This window comes from Mus musculus, chromosome 7 (assembly GCF_000001635.26).
Source record: "Mus musculus strain C57BL/6J chromosome 7, GRCm38.p6 C57BL/6J".
NCBI classification, from domain to species: domain Eukaryota; kingdom Metazoa; phylum Chordata; class Mammalia; order Rodentia; family Muridae; genus Mus; species Mus musculus.
This window is the reverse complement of record NC_000073.6, coordinates 72012946-72033752: the sequence shown is the minus strand read 5'-3', so window position 1 is coordinate 72033752 and position 20807 is coordinate 72012946. Positions and strand designations below refer to the sequence as shown.

Below are 20807 nucleotides of genomic sequence, written 5' to 3'. Positions count from 1 at the left end.
ATGAGCCTTTTTTTTTTTTTTTTTAATGTAGGAAGCAAACATCCTGGATGATTTTAGCATACTCTTTCTTTTATTTTTTTAAATGTATTAGATTCTGTCTGACATATTTTGTCCCATTTTTTCTTTCAAGGCTGATTATGGATGAGGAGAAATAATTGCTGTTTATAGTTAGTCCTTAAATGGATATTATAACATGATTTGATGCATAGAAGTAAAATTTTCTTTTTTAAGAAGTAAAAAAAAAAAAAGAACTTAAAATTAGAAGATTGTCAAAATGAATATTATGGATGTTATTTTAAAGTCCTTGGACAATTAGATATAATGAGATATGGATATGCTTTGGCATATCTTAAACTTCACAGTGCCTTATTGGCAATATATTAAATTGTATTTCAAAATATCTTCTAGAGACATTACTATACCCATAAATACAAACTAAATAGATCAGCCAATTGCCACAGTTATGTTAGCCTTCCCAGCCAAATACAGCATACAGAATTGCAGTGCAAGCCAGAGGGAAATTCTTATGATAGTTTGATGATGACATTATAGTGACTACATTTCTCCTAAAAGTTTATCAAGTTCGTTATGCTGACAAGGTGGTATGGTTACTGGAGACAACATGACTCAGTTCTCATGTATATCTTTGATCAAAAAAGGAGTTATAGTTTAGAGAAGGCCAGTCAAGCATTCTCAAACCAGTATTGTTAACTAGGGGAAGTGAAGAGCAATGGTAAATGAGGAAGGCTCCTTTCTTAAACATTAAACCTTGATAGTTAACAGGAAATTAAGCACATAAAAACGGAAAGTGTGAGGTAGAGAGAACTTTTTTTCTTATTTGTGTTTTAGAACAGTTGTCAGTTTGATATATAACCCATAATGAACACATAGTGTCCTGAGTAATTGCCTGTCTTTGTGCACCTTTCTATGGAAGGATGAAGCCATAGTGACCACAGCCATCAAGACCACAGCCTTCTGTTGGCTGTTTATGGGGGATGGGTAGCCAGTCTAAGGAGCAATATTGTAGCTGACTAGATATGTACTTGTTAATACTTCATAGTTTGGGGATTTTAGGTATCTATTGTTTTAGGTATGCATTGTTTTGGAGGTATCAATTATGAATGGTTGACAGAATGGCCTTTGTTTTCTATGATTTAGCTTCCTTATAACAATTTGAATGCTACCCCTCACAGTTTATGAATAATTCAACCATTAAACCTTATCACCGGGGCTGGAGAGGTGTCTCAGCAGTTAAGAGCACTGACTGCTCTTCCAAAGGTCCTGAGTTCAAATCCCAGCAACCACATGGTGGCTTACAACCATCTGTAATGAGATCTGATGCCCTCTTCTGATGTGTCTGAAGACAGTTGCAGTGTACTTACATAAAATAATAAATAAATCTTTTTTTTAAAAAAAAAAGCAACTACCCTGTTTAAAAGAAAAAAAAACCTTATCACTGAATTTATTGCCTATAGAAGGACATGGTGTATGTTCTAAGGCCACCAACAGAATGATGCCATAGTTCATAGCCTTTTTGTCCAGCTTCATGTATAGCAAATAAAAAATATATAAGACAGATATGTTTATTGAAATTAAAGGGGGGAGAAAAGCATGATATGCAACACCATTAGCCGTACACATTCAAGATATTTCTCCAGCAAACTCTTCTATAATCAAGGGAGCAGAAAAGGGCAGTGAAGCATGCCTTGACATGGAGCTGATAGATCCTCATCCACGTTCCAGATGCTTCACACCAGTCTTTGAGCTGGATTCTCCTCTGAAGCCTACTTAGCCTTCCTAGTAATTACCACGTACATCAACAGTGAATCCATATATTATCACATTGGACAGTTTAGTGGATCAACACAACAGAAAGACTTCCAAATACATGGATTATATTGATCCATAACCTAGCAATGATTTCAAAAATATTTGTTTTGGTCCATTCAGAAATGAACTTCCACGAAACACCCTCACTTATCATCCCTGTCAATATGCCTTTATCCAGTCAAATGAAATTGGTTTAGGAGATACTGACACGTTTGTTTTTATACTTATATGATGCACATCAATCAATGCTAAGCCTTCTACTTTGAGGCTTGAAATGCTGACATACTCTCTACTCTGAGAAATATTCTGAGGGCTGGTCATATGTGAAAGAAGCAGAGAAATGTGGTCCTAGAGTCATAAAGATGATATTTTGATGCGGACAGACAGACATGATAGAGAACCTTCATTAACAATAAACTATAGAGCTCCCAAGGAGGAGAATTATGATTTGAGACACTTTACAAATGCAGCCTGAGATTCCAGCAACTCGACATTTTGCTGCTAGTTGACAGGTGCTGTTAACAGCTCTTATCTTATGCCTCTGGAGTTATAGAATTTGTATGCTCTCAGTATTCCTGGGTCTTTCATTTTCTTCTTGGAAAAAGGCAGATTATTATTTAACTTATAGATATAAAGTAAGAGAAATCATTGAAACACCTAGGAGAAATGTAGTGCCATTTAGTTTATTTACCAGGATATTCCTGACAAGTGCCTGGAACGTATTGAGCCTGGGTATTGAGATGGGGCTCTTTCATCACAGAAAGGCCTGCTGTCTGGTGGATTTTGGCATAGTATAATCCTTAGCTTTAATTAATATGCTTTGTAAGTCCTGTTTTCTGACACGAGCACAGAGCAAACACTAAAATGATGAATCATTATCTCTCTCAGCTCTCAAGGAAACCCTTGTCTTAAAGCCCAGTCTTTGCTCTCTCCCTGTAGAAATCCCATGGCTTTGTACTCATAGCAAGCCTTGACAATCCTAGTCCTGGTTCCAGCAGATGCCACAGTAGCAGTTGCACAAATTGAATCCTCAACCCAGTTAAGAATCACCCCAAGGAGGAATCTATTCCATCAATGTAATGGCACTCTACATTAACCCAGACTGACAGTGTCATCGTTTATCTATTTGCAAGTCATTCAGCACTAGATTAACAGTTGTCAACTTGACAACAAATTGGCAAACAATCTCACTTTTTATGCTGCCTTTGTCCAATACCCTAACATTGGGTGGGGGTTTTCAACAACTGTGGCTTCATCTTCAAGAAGATGGCTCAGTGGGGAAAGTATTTACTCGCAAGCAAGAGGACCTGAGTTTGGATCCTTAGCATCCACATTAAAAAGTGAAGAACATGGAAGCACGCAGATGTAACCCAACTTTAAGGAGCAGAGAAAAGTGGGCCCCTGGGGCTTGCTGTCCAGCAATCTAGCTGAACTGGTGGGCTTCCAGTTCACTGAGGGTCCTTGTTTGTAAAATAAGATGAAAAGCAGCCCGAAAAAAAACTCAACCACCTGATACTCATCTCTGACCTCCACATGCATGCACATATATCTGCAGAGTTTACCTATATACAGGCACAAATACACACAAGCAAACATATATACATGCATTCATCAAACACACACATACAGATACAGACAGCCATAGTGCCTTTGGGTTGAATATTCTTACAGAGTTCTCGTACTTGCTTTAAAAATGGCATAGAATTTCAGGAACATAGAATTAGTATGAACAACTCTAAATCATGGGGTTTCAGTGAAAAAATCTTGAGGCTTATACATTTTTACACCAATTTTCCTAAGGAAAGTTTCAGAACCTGAAAGATGAGGTGACTTGCTCAAGGTCACACAGATAATCTTAGAGTGTAAAAAAAATCTTAGAGCAAATGACAACTGCTCTTTATTTCCTACAGCCCACCAACTTTAATTTTTTTCTCTTTTTCCGTCCCTAGAACTACATAAAGTTCTTTTTGGCATGAGTTCTACTCCTGAGTTACACCCCTCATCCTTGCACTATATTCAAAGTATGTTGATAATAATTACACAGACTTTATAAAGCAAACCCCACAAAATACGGTGCCAAATAAAACCATAAAAATAACATTGGACAAATGTTCATCAGTTTCCCCCCCAGTTTGATAAATAATGAAATATGATAAACATCATATAAGTGTTAAGAATTTAGGAATTTTAAGGACAAAAACAGAAAATGATATGACTCTTAAATACTCAGGAATAATATACATTTAGAATTCAAATAAAAACGCATGGCTTTATAACCACGAATGGTAAGACAATAAACTAAGTAGGGAGTGTTGTTCAAGTTCTATTTCTGATTGTGGGTGCTGATTTCAAGTGTATTCTCTGAGTGTAAAAAAAAAAAGCATCAAATTCCCTCATCAGTTGTACTTTTCTCTATGTTTGAACTCAATGGCAATGTTTAGTCTTTTTTCTCTGTTTATGAGATAAGTGGTACCTGAGTTCCAAAAGTAAAGCTGTTAGTGTTAATTTTTACTTGTCCAACTTTAAGACTATGGAAAAATTAGTCTTGGGGAAACTCTGAAAAATGAGATTAATGGCCTTGATTTAAGCAATTCCATAGGTTCTATCACAAACCACTTGATTCTCTGGATAGTATTTATCTGTGAAAGGAAGATATGTTTAAATGTCTTTGACATTCAATTTCATGAAATCTTTGGAATAATTATTCAAATCTTGGGCCTGGGAAGATGGCTTATTCAGAAAATGCATGTTGGGCATAACTGAAGAACTGAGTTCAATCCCCTGAATCCAAATAAAAGGTTACACTTGGCTCTATAATCACAGTTCTGAACAGACAGACAGAAAAAGATTCTTGGATGTCAACCAGCCTGGACAAATAGGTGAACTTTAGTTTCAATGAGAGACTTGGTCTCAAAAATCAAGATAAAGACCCACTGTGGAAGACAAGAACAAATTCTGACCTCCACCCAAAGATGAACTCATAACAACCATTCAAAGGTTAATCACAAGTTGAATTTATCTAGCATGTTGGTTAAAACCTTGTATAAAGGGTGAGGAAATGATTTTGGTGCAAATCCCATCTATTAAGTATGAGCAGATTTGCTATCCTTAGCTAGTAGACCACTGTGTGAGTTCAGAGCTTGAGTTAATTGATGAGGGATTTTAATTGTTGGAAAACTTATACCTGAATCATCCCTGTATGTAGACTGAGACCACCGAGTTGAGATAAGTCCACCTTAAGAAAAGAGACCCTTGGTCTTGTGAAGATCATATGCCCCAGTACAGGGGAATGCCAGGGCCAGGAAGCAGGAGTGGGTGGGTGGGGATCAGGGCAGAGGGAGGGTATAGGGGGCTTTGGGGATAGCATTTGAAATGTAAATGAAGAAAATATCTAGTAAAAAGGAGAAAGAAACATTGGAAAACCTCACTAAGAAACAGAGAAGACTCAAATGCATTGTGTTCTCCTTGAAATTTTGGCCCTTAAAGTCAGGTCTTGGTAAAATTGAGTAGTTATTTTGTGACAGTAAGTTTTGGAATATCTGTTATGTAACAAATATATGGCAAAGGAGCTTAAAGACATCTAAAAGTTTAATTGATGTTATTTAATGCCATCTGTCAAAGACACAGAACTCTCTATGTATGTATAACATTTTGAAACTTTCCCTGGTTAGTTCAAATATCTTGTAAGAAAGTATGTTTATGAAAGCATTTTCTAAACCACAAGTCACTATAGAAATAGCATTTAGAAATGTTTGTTTCCCTGAGAGGATTATTTCATGGTATTCTGATTGACAGTTGTCTTCTAGTGGAGTGTATAGTGTAAGAAACTACTGGGGCATGCACAATGTACTGTTTAGAAGAGACACCACAATTCCTTGAGAATGTGAGGCCTTGCTCACAGTTAGTTTTTGAATCTGCTTTTATGACAGTATTTTAGCTGTGAGGTAATCACGTGTCCCTATATAGGATGAAGCAAATAGAGCATCCGAACAGGGAGGCCCGCTTTGTAACTCAGATATCTTGTAGCAGCTTCATTTTTTTGCCCCAGGCAGAATGATATATCTAAACTACTGGGTTGGAGAACTAGAACTTCCTGGATGTTTTCAAAATGGTATCCTATGTCACCCACATGTTAATAGAGACTTCTGAGCTACCCAAGGGGAATCACAACTCACAGCAGTCCCCAGGCATCTAACAACAGAAGACTTCATCTTCAAATATAGCAGGAAACACTCCTGACATAATTAGTTGGCATGTCTACCTTGGTTCTGTCATCTAAAATGGAATATCTTTCCCTATCAGAAAATCTTCATTAAAGTAAACTTTGTGGCTCACAGTATGCAGAAGAGCCTAGGTTGGCTAATTCTGGAATGGTCTTGGTCGATAAGTTCAACCAAAGATAATGACACAAATATTAGGTCGAATTTGCTTCCCTTTGACAATTTGACTTTGCTACTTTTCCTTCCACTTGACAGCATATTTTTATACACAGTGTGGAAGTCTCCACCCCATGTGGATGTTGGTTTCCATTCCCCCACCCTGACTCTTCTAAGTAACTCCCTGGTGCCTCCAGGAATTAATGCTTCCTGTCGTTTTAAATAATGTGACATTGAAATACAATTTTTTAATGTGCTGGCATTTAACATGTCACAATATTTCAGTTATTCTGCATTCATTTGGGTGCTCTCGTGTTGTTACAGCTGCTATGAAATTCTGACAAAGAGGTGCATTTCCTTCTTCTCTACCACCATAATTGCTCTTTGCTGCATCTCGGAACCGTAACCATGGCGATCGGCAACATTCATCAGAGGACCTCTTGTTATTTCCCCTGTGTGAAGGAAAAACAAAGTGATATAAATATATGAAGTTCTCAAAAGGCAGCTTTTCCCTTCTTTCTCCCATTTTTCTTTCCTTCTGTATTTTTGGCACCCACCCCCAATGTGGAAGATCTATTGAAAGGAAATTATGTTTCATGGCTTGACAGTGTTAATTAATTTTTTTAAAGGAAGAGTTCTCTATACAGAGTCATTCTTTGGCATATATACAGAGAAAAACCTCAAGTTATTGACTCGGGGAGAAGACAGCACTATGATCAATGAAGAAAGGAAAGAAACGAGTTAATATTTTCTAAGTTTGACTTGGGAAAAACAGGAACTAAATTGAGTTTCTTATTATGGGATTGCATTCCCATAGTGGAGGCATTTGGGTGAGGGCTGGATACGCCCTTTCTACACTAAAGACTTTGTAAGGACTATGCCTTTGATGTCCTTTAAATTGTTGGAAAGAATTCAGTTTGAGGGGAAGTAGAATGGCCAACTTATTGTCATTCCTCGGCATAGTATCTAACTCTTCTTCAATACTTATGTGTAGTCTTGAAACTTTAGATAAAGCAGTTCCAAAATTTCTATCATTTATTTTGTGTGATCATGTTCTGCAGGTAGATTGAAAGGGTCTTGTTATGTTGTTCATTAAGACCAGCAATGACCTTTAGTACTACATATCTAAACCATTGATTGTTTCCTAGTGGTGCTTCAGTCTCTCTTATTTAAAGGTAAACTAATGTTGTGTCTTGACTGGAATATTATTTGTATATTTTTCTAGCCCTATCTCACTCTGTGCACTATCATTTATCTGACAATTCCTCTTGCACATCTACAACTATGATTATTTTCAATTTATGAAGAATATCTGCAGGAAAGAATCTGGATTGATGTTGCTAAGATCTAGGAGCCCATCACTAACTTTCTCCACAGAGGAGAATTGAGGCAATGAGTACTGAACTGCATTTTGAGGTGAGTGACCATGGGAGAACAGTAGAAAACAAAATGAGACTGGCCAGAACCTCATGAACTAAAAGACTTGGAACAGCAACACAGAAAACACTCAGGCATTGGCCACTGGGCTCAGACCATGGAAGAGAAGTTTCTCCTTTCACTGGAGTAAGGATGAAACTCCCTGATTACAAACACTGACCATCTTGTCTTCTGAAACGTTCTCCAGTCCCTTTAAGTTGGGAGTCCACTTAGCTAGATCTGCACAGCTCTGATTTAGAAAAGGAGCTCAGATCATCTATCTCCCAGTATGCTGTAGCGTTCTGTAGCCAGGAGTCACCTTGAAAAGTAAACTATTGCTATAACTTATACTGCTCTAAGGCACGGAAAGTGATGCATAATTTCACCCCCTGAACCTCACAGATATTTCACTACACTGGCATGAGAAATGACTGCCTTATGGATCCAGCTAGGCCTTGCAAAGTGGTGATTACCTAATCTGATCTGCTATTCTGCCCCATAAGGGACAAGGGGAGCAGCATAGAGGGAAAATAATAGAACTAGCATTCAGAATGAGGAGATCTGAGCGCACGCTGTCTGAGATCAAGGGCATGGCCTTGTGACTGGGTGTATTCACATCAAGAGCCAAGGCAGTGCCCACGTGGCTGCTTCTGCTCCTTCTACCATCACCATGTCTAAGAAACCATCACACACAGGTCAGGAAAAATCATAATTGTTGTTGTTGTACCACCTACAGGGATATACTAAAGGCACAAACAGATTCATAGCTCCTGTATTTGTGTTCTCTAGTCCTATGCAATATAGCTAAAGAGTTGAAGCGGGTGTGGAGGGTAGGTGCCAACTCAAATGGTTTCACAATCTCCAGATGTGAGTCTAAAAAAAGACCGAAGAGAATTTTGCCTGATATCAGCCATAGTTCAACTCTTTGACATGCACGGCCAGTTGCAGAAAAGGATGTCAGCTCTTGCTACTCCCTCACCTACATGGTTCTTATTCTGCTATTCCTGAATGTTTCCTAACTGTGCATAGACCTTGGAATGGGATGTGAACTCCTAGAGACAAAGCTGTGGCTCCTACCATTGTCTCTCCCCATGCAGCCTCTGGACACACACATACCATTGACGGTCAGAAGGCAAATGCTTCTCATCCCTCATCATTCTGGGGCTGTCAATGTCACGGGTCCTTGCCAACAGAGTTAGCACCACCAAGAGTGCTTGAGAAAAATCTTGTATCACTCAATAGAGGTCAGTAGCCCCACAGTGGGAACAAGCAGCAGACTGAGTAGCTCACACACCCCGTTGTCTGCACTACAGTTGCCCTCACTACCAGACTAGCTGAACTCTTGCCTGCAGAGACAGCAGATTATGTGTGTCTTAGGTCAATTCCATTTTGAGTTTGTCATTTTAAAGATTTCTCCTCATGGTTTTTTTATACATATATTTATAGTTTTCTCTTTGCTGAACATTAGTGTCCCTCATTGTTTTAGTACTTTAACCATGTATCTGCATTGTCTTGAATCTTGATAAGCTTTTGCCCCATTCTTTGAGTTTTTAAAAGGTCTTTATCTTTCATTGTGTCCATATCCAAATCTTTGTTGCTGAGACCTGTTGTGTATTCTGTGTGGACAGTCATGAATTATAATTAAAATATGGTAGGAAGACTATAGTGTGCTGCCTAGTTTGAAATAAAGTTGTCCTGAGATTCTCGATACAAAGTACACAGTAAAAACAATAGACGCGTGATCCATAAGATATACCAATTTAATAATAGGCACATGGACAATAGACAAAATTTAAGCTGCTTGTTGAGGATTATATAATCAAACTGAGTTTAAGACATGTAAACAAAACTGTAGTTAATGAATACCTTAAAGGAAATAGAAGATTTGTGTGCCAAAAATAGAGAAGATATTATCATACCTTCAAGAGATTATTATAACTCTCTAACAATAAATTCCAAAACCTGATATGGACAAAATGACTAATAAATACCTTTTAAAAGCTCAGAGAATCATAAGAAAAACCAAATGAGATGCAAGGCAGTGACATTAAATGGTTAAAACAGAACCAATAAAGTTCAGCAAGAAGACGTTATAAAAGAAATCTACTGAAATCTCTAAAATGAAACTCAAAATGAAGTTGAATGCCTGGTAAGGTAAAGGAAGAATATATGAAATTGAAGAGAGACCTTTAGGATGTCCCTGTCACAACAGGGGATGAAAGTGTCAAGAGGGCATTTAAAACCTTTGCGATTCCATTAAATGAGTAAATGTTTACATTTTTTGAATAGTCAACATGAAGAAGAAAGGTTAGTAGACTAGAAAATAACATTCAACAAAATAATAGCAGAAAACTTTCCTAATTTTGAGGAGAACATTGGCATGTGTATCTTCTTTTTTTTCTGTTGCTATGATAAAAATTCTAACAAAAGCAATTTAAGGGGGGGAAAGTTGTGTTCCTTTCACAGTTTCAAGGTAAAAGTTAGCTTTGTGGGGAAGTTAAAATCACAGAAGCTTCCTGTGTCTGATGATATTGTATCATCATTCAGTATGCAAGGCAGAAGCAGTGTTTTTGCTCTGCTCACTGTCTCCTCTTTTACAGTCTAGGATCCCAGCCTAGAGAAGAATCTCATCCACAGTGGATTTGTTTTCCCACCTTAAGCCACCCAATCAAGACTCTCCCTCACAGATACAACCAGGGAATATCCTAAATAAGATAACTCTTTATAGATACTACATGAGTTTAGAACCAAGTACTTTCATAAAGCAGGCATGACATTATGAGACTACAACACCATCAGTTCTCAGGGAACAAAGAAGTTCTGGCAGGGGGAACTTATGGGCCAGTCAGGCTAGCTGAAATGGCACATTTCAGATACAGTGTGAGACTCAAAAAAAAAAAAAAAAAAAAACCAAAGCAAGGTAGAATGTGATAGAGAAAAATATTCAATATCTATCTTTGACCTCCACATACATGTGAACCAGTCCTCCAACACACACAAAGTAACTGGAAAAGGCTGATAACAAGCAATGACATTAATCCTCAGGCAAGATGGCTTTACTGCGGAATTCATCAAGCAGTAAAGTATTCGAGAATACTATGCTTGTTTAAACTATATCAAAGAATTGAAAGGAAGGTGCTCTTTCTGTGTTAATCGATGATTTCAGATCTACCTGGTTGCTAAACTCAGATATGGGGACAATGTTAAAATGAATCTATGATCAATGTGTTTCAGTAACATACATTTTTTTCTTTTAAAAAATTGGTTATTTTATTTATTTTCTTTTCAAATGTTATCCACCTTCCCACTTTCCCCTTCACAAACCCCCTATCCCCTCCCCTGCCTCTATGAGAGTGCTCCCCCACCCTCCCAAAATATAAATATTTTTTTAAAAGAACTATATGATAGAAAATTGAGTTCAGTAGGGTGTAAAATAAAAATCACTGGAACCGCAGAGATGGCTCAGTGGTTAAGAGTACAGACTGCTCTTCTTGAAGACCTGAGTTTGTTCCCTAGCACTCATACAGCTACCTGAAACTCGAGCTCCAAGAAATCTGAAACAGTTTCAGAACTCACATGTACATATAACCACATGCAGACAAACACACATGCGTATATGTATCATTTTTGTTTTAAAAATGAAAAACTTCTATATACCATGATCATACCCTTTCCATCCTAGAGGTGACATGACCATTTCATCCAGCCACCACAAAGCAGTAGATATAAATTCTCACCTTAATACAATGGCTAAAAATTATACAATTACCTTCATAAGTTCAAAAATGTTTTAATAGCTATCATCTCTTTCAAATAAAATCCCAGCAAAAGATTAAACATAAATAACTCACCTTAGTAAGGTAAACATATATCCAAAACAAATAGAAATTGGAAAGGTGCAAGAATTTCCTATAAGATCTAGGATAAGATAAAGGTGTCTGTTGTCTGTTCCTTTTTACCATTCTCATTGAATATTAACTGGTTATCTGGATGCATCAGGCAAAGGGAAGACATATGATACAAATCCAAAAAGAACAGTGAGCTTATCCTTATTTACATATATTATTTCCCTTATAGAGCAAAAATCTACAGACTTCAAAATCACTATTAAAACTGATAGATTAATTCAGTGAAATTACAGGATAATAAAACCAATGCACAATATTGTTTTGAATATATAACTAATATGTTGTAAAAGAAATTATAAAGGCAATCCAGCTCATAATCCATAAAAGTAAAAGATGCATACAGTGAGAATTGTGAAACACTGGTGATGCAAATTTATTAAAAACAAGAGAGAGAGAGAGAGAGAGAGAGAGAGAGAGAGAGAGAGAGAGTCCTTATATCCATATCTTAGAGCAATTAGTACTGTTAAGTGTCTACAGTGTCCAAAGGGAATCTAAACATTCATTGCAATCACTCACCAAAATACCAATGACTTTTCTCACAGAAGTAGACAAAACAAAGCCATCTTAAGTAGCTTAGCAGCACTGTAATCATTTTACTATGAGACATCAAGGCATAGAGGTCACTATAACCAACAGAACATGGAATTGACATCAAAGTAGACTCAAGGACCAATGGAAAAGAATTGAACTCCCAGAAATTATTTTATTATTTTGTATTTTTTTAGTTAGATATTTTATTTATTTACATTTTGAATGTTATCCCCTTTGCAAGTTTCCCCTCCTTTGCTCCCCAATGCCTTCCACCCTGCCCCTGCTTCTATGAGGATGCTCCCCCACCCACCCACCCATCCACTCCTACCTAACTGCCTTAGCATTCCTCTACACTGGGGCATCAGGCCTTCACAGGACCAAGGGCCTTCCCTCTCTTTGATGCCAAATAAGGCCCCTTCAGCTCCTTCAGTCCTTCCCCTAACTTCTCCATTGGGGACCCTTTGCTCAGTCTGATAGTTGGCTGTGAGCATCCACATCTGTATTGATCAAGATCTGGCAGAGAATCTCAGGAGACAACTATATCAGGCTCCTGTCAACAAGCACTTCTTGGCATCTGCAATAATGTCTAGGTTTGGTGTCTACATGTGGAATGGATCCCCAGGTGGGGCAGTCTCTGGATGGCTTTTCCTTCAATCTCTGCTCCTCCATTGCTGGTGGGATTGCAAGCTGGTATAACCACTCTGGAAATCAGTCTGGGAGTCTGATAGTACTACCTGAGGACACAGCTACACCACTCTTGGACATATACCCAGAAGATCCTCCAACATGTAATATGGACACATGTTCCACTATGTTCATAGCAGCTATATTTATAATAGCCAGAAGCTGGAAACAACCCAGATGTCTCTCAACTGAGGAATGGATACAGAAAACGTGGTATATTTACACGATGGAATACTACTCAACTATTAAAAATAATGACTTCATGAAATTTGCAGGCAAATGGATGGATCTAGAAAATATCATTTTGGTTGTGGTAACTCAGTCACCAAAGAACACACATGGTATGTAATCACTGATGAGTGTATATTAGGCAAAGAGTGTGGAATACCCATGATACAACTCACAGACCACATGAAGCTCAAGAAGAAGGAAAACCAAAGAGTGGATGCTTTAGTCCTACTTAGAAGGGGAAACAAAATAATCAAGGGAAGTAGAGGGTGGGAGAGACTTGGGAGGAAGAGAAGAGGGGGAGGAGAAAAAGAAGGGAAGAATCAGGTATGGGAGGAGATGGATGAGATGTACAGAGGGTCAAGAAATTGAACAGAGGAGTGTAGCAATGGGAGATGGGGAAATGGTGGTAGCAACCAGAAAGTCCCAGATGCCAGGAAAGCAAGACCATCCCAGGGCTATCCTGGGATAACATTAGCTGAAATACTCCACAAAGGGGAGGGAGAACCTGTTGAGACCATATCCAGAGGTTAGGCATGCCCCCCCCCCCCATTGAGGAATGGGGTCACCCACCAATCTCCAAAATTTTAACCCAGAATTGCTCCTGTCTAAAGGAAATACAGGGACAAAGAGTGGATCTTCAAGAAATTATTAACTCGTGTTTCTATACCCAAGCAGTCCTTGACAAAAGTGGTCAAAACTGGTTCTGAAGAGAGGATGTCCTCTTTGCACAATGGTGCTGGATAAGCTGGAGTTCTGGACATGAACGATTACAGCTGCCTTCCCGGCTTTCATCCTGTACAAATTCCCCTTCACACAGATGACAGACCTAAAGGTAAATTCTCAATCTCTGATGAATGTACTAGAGAAAAGACATGGGGAACAATTTTCAAGACCTCAGCACAAGCAATTATCTGCAAAGTGCAAGAAACAAAAGCATGTGCAGACAGACAGACAGACACACACACACATAACTAAGCAGGTGCCATCAAAGCATCTGCACAGCAAGAGGCCACCCAGAGGACAGGAGAGGACAGGAGAATAAGCAACAGCCATTCACCTGACAGAAAGTTAAACCACAGCGCATATGGGAATGGAAGAAACCACAAGACAGAAAAGGAAAAAGACCCAAGTAATCAGTGTTTAAAGATGGCTAAGTTATCTTTGGCGCCACTTCCTTCAGAAGGCTTAAAGAGCCAAAAATTATATGGAAAAATTCCTAGTACTTATGAGATGGTTCAGCAGTAAGTAACATTGACTACACTTCCAGAGAACCCAGTTCAATTCCCAGCAAACACATTGTATATCAACCATTTTTAATTTAAGTTACAGGGAATCTGATGACTTCCTCTGGACACTATGGCAATCTACCTACATGTGGTACACAGACATACATAAAAGTAAAACCCATATATATGTTTTTTACATTATTATTATTATTTTGCTCATACATCATACACTACCCTCCTAAGGACTGCTTGCAGGAATTCTGACCCTACTGCACGTGACTAAGACCCCCATTGGAATGTGCAAATAGGTTTCCATGACCTTCCCAGTCTTGCATCTATGGGAATGTAAAAGGAGCATCAGTAAGGTCAACTTACAGCTTGAGTGGTACCTAGGCCTTTTAGATTATGGCTGCTGTGGCCTCCAAATGCCTGGGTAATAGAACACCGGCAAATATTCTCTTCATTCATTCTGTGTAAACATTGTTCTCTGAAAATTACTTCTCAAATCAAAGTCTTTCAAAAGAGTAAAAGTCTCCATACCCTTGAGCCATTGATGAACAGGTAAGTTTAAATAATTCCAAAACACATTTGGGCTATTTTTCATGTTCTTCAATGCCCAGGATCTGACTTCCTTTAATGGCTCTGGTCTCTACACCAGCCATGCTTTCTTCATCCCAGGATTTATACCCAATTGTTTTCTTGGAAGAGTGTAAGTTTTATCATCTTCTGTGGCCAATCATTTGTACTATAAGCTTTTCTAAGAGTTGCCAGTAATATTTATGCTCCAGCCTGAATATTGGGTTACACTGAATTCTCTGCACAAAACTTAATTCATTCACAACCTCTGATTTCAGCTTCTCAGGAAGTTTCATAGAATAGAAAAAAATGTCAACAAGTTCGTGCCACAATATAACATGAGTAGCATCTAATATAATCCCCAGTGGACTTGACAATCTCCTTTGCAACCTTGTGAATACAGAACTTGGGATTCACATTTTTATTGCCATTATGGTGTTCTGAGCTCCAACAGAATCAACTCTTAAGCTTTGCTTAAATCTTCTAAGCCTTGTTAAGTCTCTCTTTTCATAAATTTCTAGCTTCCTTTCACAGATCAATTCCATAAGCTTCTGTGTCCCAGGGCCAGGTACCAACGGAAATGGCTTTCCTCCTAGTATCAGGGTTTTTGTTGTTGTGGTTGTTGTTGTTGTTGTTGATGATGTTATTTAGGCTTTTAAACTGTACTGAGGAAAATATGAAAGAATACATCTTAAAGGAGGGAAAATATTCCCTATATGCAGGAAAGGGAGGAAGGAAGGAAGGAAGGAAGGAAGGAAGGAAGGAAGGAAGGAAGGAAGGAAGGAAGGAAGGAAGGAAGGAAGGGAGAAAGAAAGAAAAGAAAGAAAGAGAAAAGAGAAAAAGGAAGAGCAACATATAAAGTAAAAGGTAAAGCTTCATTTAATAAGGACTATTAGCTTAGGCAACAGTAAAAATAAAATTGATTCATAATAAACAAAACACACACACACTATGGACACAGCTGGCTTTCGAAAATAAAGACAAACCTTAACCAAAGCAATGTTTTCCTTTAAAAAGAAAGGAGAGGAATGGAAAGATGGCTTAGATGTTAAGTAGCTATCCATTCAGAGAAGTCCTAAGTTCAACTCCCATCATCCACGTGGTGGCTCACAACCATCTGTAGTGGGATCTGATGCCATCTTCTGTCTCTTCTGTCATGTTGCTACACATCCAAATAGAGCACTCACATGCCTAAATAAATCATTTTAAAAAGAAAGCAAAGGCATTGAAATGAAAGAAGCTTTCAGTGTCAGCAGGACTCAGAAATACTAGAACAGTAGAGTGGAGTGTCAACACCTGCCAACCTTCCCGGATCTCAGCATCTCTCTCTCTCTCTGCATCGAAGGTCTTCATTCACTCCCTGCAGGATATTTTTTCCTATTTATTTGGCATGGGTAGATCCCTGTTCAACACTTTCAGATTTCCTTCATGGAAGGGAACATGATTTGGTTTCTAGATTCTAGGGGTGAATCCCAGAGATGCATTCTGAAGGGGTTTCTTTCTGACATTAGCTATGGCAGGTGAAGGCATGGGTAGAATGGAAAATTTCCCAGTGAAGATGTCAAAGGGTCCTAAACAGAAATCAAAAGGTATCCACTAGAAAAGTGTTTGGAAAATGCTAGGTCCTGACAGCATACCATTATCAAAACAAATTCAAGATTGACTAAATAAAATATACAAAAATCTTCAAATACTATACAATGAAGAGAAAATGGTTTCTAAAATTCTTGGGATAGTAGGAAATATCTCAAGAACTTAATTACAAGAAAAATACCACTAGAATTGGTCATATAATATCCATATTCCATTTGAAGAAACTAGAATATAAATCTATAAGAAAACTGCTTTGTACTCTGTATGACAGTTAAAATAAAACTTAAAATATACAAATAAATAGTATTATTTATTAGTGGGGAAACAATTTTTAGAGAAAACATGAGCAGAGGATTTTGATGTAAATTCATAGAAAAGACTATTTACTCCAATCTCATTGTCAATGTTGACCATAAACAAATAAATGCAAAGTATACTATAAAGATGCAATTTCATGGAGAAGACCCCCAATCATAAAACTTAGATGCTATTTGGTGAGCTACACATCACCAAATAAACTTAAATAAAAATAATGTAACTTTTAAAGGATCCAAATGGCTCTTCATGTATATAAAATCTCCACAAATCCTATTTCACTTGACTTTTCTATTTCATTTTATGTGATATGCCTTGAGAAATTTACCAGAGAGTAGATAGCATTTTTACAGAAGGAGATTCAAAGAAATATGGATGTGTGAGTCATTTGTCTTGGTGTTGTGGCCAAATACTTGACAAGAAGCACGTTAGGGAAGGAAGGGTTTATTTTGGCTGGTGTTTTAAGAAGGAATACGGTCCATCATAGCAGGAAGGGCTTGGCAGTAAGAATATGAGGTGTTTGATCATACAGTGAGCTGAGTCAGGAATCAGAGAGTACACAGGAACTAGAACCTGGCTCATAAACCTCTCTCGATGACTCAATTCTTCCAGGAAAACTCTACCTCCTTAAAGTTCTTAAGTCTTTTTTCCCCCCTCTTATCAGCTATTTATTTCATTTACATTTCCAGTGCTATCCCAAAAGTCCCCCACACACTCCCCCACCCACTCCCCCACCCACCCACTCCCACTTCTTGGCCCTGGCGTTCCCCTGTACTAAGGCAGATAAAGTTTGCACGACCAATGGGCCTCTCTTTCCACTGATGGCTGACTAGGCCATCTTCTGATACATATGCAGCTAGAGACATGAGCTCTGGAGGGTACTGGATAGTTCATAATGTTGTTCCACCTATAGGGTTGCAGATCCCTTTAGCTCCTTGGTTACTTTCTTTAGCTCCTCCATTGGGGGCCCTGTGATCCATCCAATAGCTGACTGTGAGTATTCACTTCTGTGTTTGCTAGGCCCTGGCATAGTCTCACAAGAGACAGCTATATCTGGATCCTTTCAGCAAAATCTTGCTAGTGTATGCAATGGTGTCAGCATTTGGAAGCTGATTATGGGATGTATCCCCGGATATGGCAGTCTTTAGATGGTCCATCCTTTCGTCTCTGTAACTCCTTCCATGGGTGTTTTGTTCCCAATTCTAAGAAGGGGCAAAGTGTCCACACTTTGGTCTTTGTTCTTCTTGAGTTTCCCAAAACCAGCATCTAGGGACCAAGTGTTCAAACAGCTGAACCTGTGGAGGGCATTTCACATTCAAACCATAAGAATGACAAAATAGATGAAACAGAAGTTGAGCATTTGACCAAAAGGAATTGATTCTCTCTTCAAATTTTCAGTAATATACCAGGATCCACCATTTAATTAATTATTTTTGAGACCAGGTCTCATGTAGCTCAAGCTGTCTTTGAACCTTGTATTTAATCAAGGATGATCTTGGTCTTCAGATTCTCTTGCTTCTTCCTTGAAAGCACTGGATCACAGGCATCTGCCCCTAATCCCATCTGTTTACCATCGTGATAGCACAGACAATAGAACTCTAGTCTTTCTGTTTTCACAGGACTGACAAGTCTACGATTCTAGGTGATTTTGTCCTCCCTGTTAAGTTGAGGACATTTATTCATCCAAGTTATGATAAAAGTCATGTTGAACATCAGTCTTCTTTATGTTTACATTTTCTTGCCTTCATTCATCTTGCCTTGACTCTTCAGTTCAGTCGGAATGGTTTTTTATATGAAAGCTAAGCCTGTTCACTCTAATTACCATGTCTGTCAAGATGGCTGGCTTACTCAGTCTATCATCTCAGTTGAAATATCTCTCCTCATTCCTTCATTTCTTTAACCACAGAAATTCTACCACAAACAGCAGACATCATTGCCATGTATTAGCTGTTTGTTATAAATTCATGCTTATGGTTTTAGTCCAATGTCATCTCTCTCAGTACTATTTGCCTAGAAAAATACAAGGTTCATGTATAGAGATAATATGTCTTCCTTGAAAAAAAAATATATGACTTACATTCTGAGTCAGGGCAGGTAATCAATATAAGTATATGGATAATTAAAGACTAACTAATGCTGTCTCCATAAACATATCATATCACTACATCAAGTGTTTAGATTCTAGAAACCAAAGAGTTTTTAGAAACATAAAACTTGTCTAATAAGATCTTTCACGTACAGTTGTATATAGAAAATGATCACATGATCATGGTTTTGAAGTTTTGGATGTGAATATAAATAGTCTCTAATATATCACTGGGATTCTTAAGCCATGGAATTGAGTGTGAGCTTAACACATTTGAATCTTACACCTTGAAATTTTTTATAGGGATATCATGAGATTCTTGTACCTCATGGGAATTTGAGTGAGCATGTCCCTCTTTGGCTGGAGCATTTGAATACTTGTTCTAGAGTTTGTGGTGCTTTTTTTGAGGGGGTAGGGATTATGAGATACAGCTTTACTGGGAGAAATATGTCCTTGGAGGCAGAATTTCAGAAGATTTAAAAGCCTGCCACCATTTTCAGTTCTGTTCACTGCTTCATGTTTCATTTTGAAGATGAGAGCTCTTCACTTCTGGTTTCTGCCCCCAGGGATGCTACTTGCTTGCCCTGCTCCCCTGCCATGAAGGGTTCTTATTCTTCTGAAATCATAAGCCAACATAAACTCCTTCTTCCACAAGTTGCCTTGGCCATAATACTTCATCATGAAATATAATATCCCAGAAAAGTAACCATTTAATTATGAATTTGTTTTTTAAGTGTGAAGTCTAAAACTAACATTATTTTACACAAGAGTTATGGTCCATATTTTATGTATCATTTCTCTTCTGTTGGAGAATTTCAGCCTTTGGATTTCTGTTCTTGAACCATATCAATTCCCCCAGAGAGACCCTGATGCTTGTCTTCCTGACCTGTGTGAAGGAAGTCAGTGTGCAGCTTCACATGACAGTCACAGCAATTTGACATTGGTATAGCAATGTTAGTTTGGGCTAGCTTCCGGTTTTCACTAGAACCATTGGTCTTCATTTACAACCTCCAAGTCTTTAGCCATAACAAAAATGTGAGCCGATTCTACCTTACCATACGAAGTGATATTTTTAGAATTGTTTATATTCAAAAACCTACTAGCAAACTCTCAACATTATGAACTGAAACCCATATAAATTACACCACACACACACACACACCTATAGTCACAAATTGACGAGGGAGGGGATCATGGCTTCTGAGATTTCTAATATTGTTTTAACTGAAGTAGAAATAAAAGTGGACCATTGAGCAATACCTTACAGTTAAAAATAGACAATAAAGGTAACACAGAAGGAAAGGAAGGAAGGCCTGAATTTACAGAGGAAATCTTTGTAACATTTCCTAAAACATGAATCTGCCTCCAAGAATTAACTTGGTACTTACTTCTGATAATTAAGGAAAATTATAAAATTTATTATTGAAAAATCTATTAGAGGAAATTGAAGCACACAAAATAGCTTGAGCAGTTTATTAGAATAATCAAAGTAAAGGACATTATTTTCTGAAGAGAAATGGTAGTCAATATTTTTAATTGTCAACAAAATAGGTAGTTATTCCATCTTATTCTGAATTTCTAATGAATAGTCTAGAATGCTAAATGTATACTATTTACCCCTGATATTTATTTCACAAATGAAATAAGAATTTCATGTGTTTTGCAAATTGTATCTTGGGTGTTCTAAGTTTCTGGGCTAATATCCACTTATCAATGTGTACATATCATGTGTGTTCTTTTGTGATTGGGTTACCTCACTCAAGATGATATCCTCCAGATCCATCCATTTGCCTAAGAATTTCATGAATTCGTTGTTTTTAATTTCTGAGTAGTACTCCATTGTGTGAATGTACCACATTTTCTGTATCCATTCCTCTGTTGAGGGACATCTGAGCTCTTTCCAGCTTCTGGCTATTATAAATAAGGCTGCTATGAACATAGTGGAGCATGTGTCCACCAAAGTGTGGATACTTTGTTCTTTCATAGAACGGGGAATAAAATACCCATGGAAGGAATTACAGAGACAAAGTTTGGA

At 37.9% G+C, this 20807-nt stretch overlaps 1 long non-coding RNA gene across 1 annotated transcript in view; it reads right to left on the bottom strand.

The window, feature by feature from the left end:
• Nucleotides 1–6435: 6435 nt before the first annotated feature.
• Nucleotides 6436–20807, bottom strand: part of 1700011C11Rik (RIKEN cDNA 1700011C11 gene) — a 66143-nt gene continuing 51771 nt past the window's right edge. Inside the window, exon 3 of the long non-coding RNA NR_126462.1 lies at nucleotides 6436–6658. This is a non-coding gene — a long non-coding RNA (RIKEN cDNA 1700011C11 gene). The remainder of the gene's footprint in view (nucleotides 6659–20807) is intronic.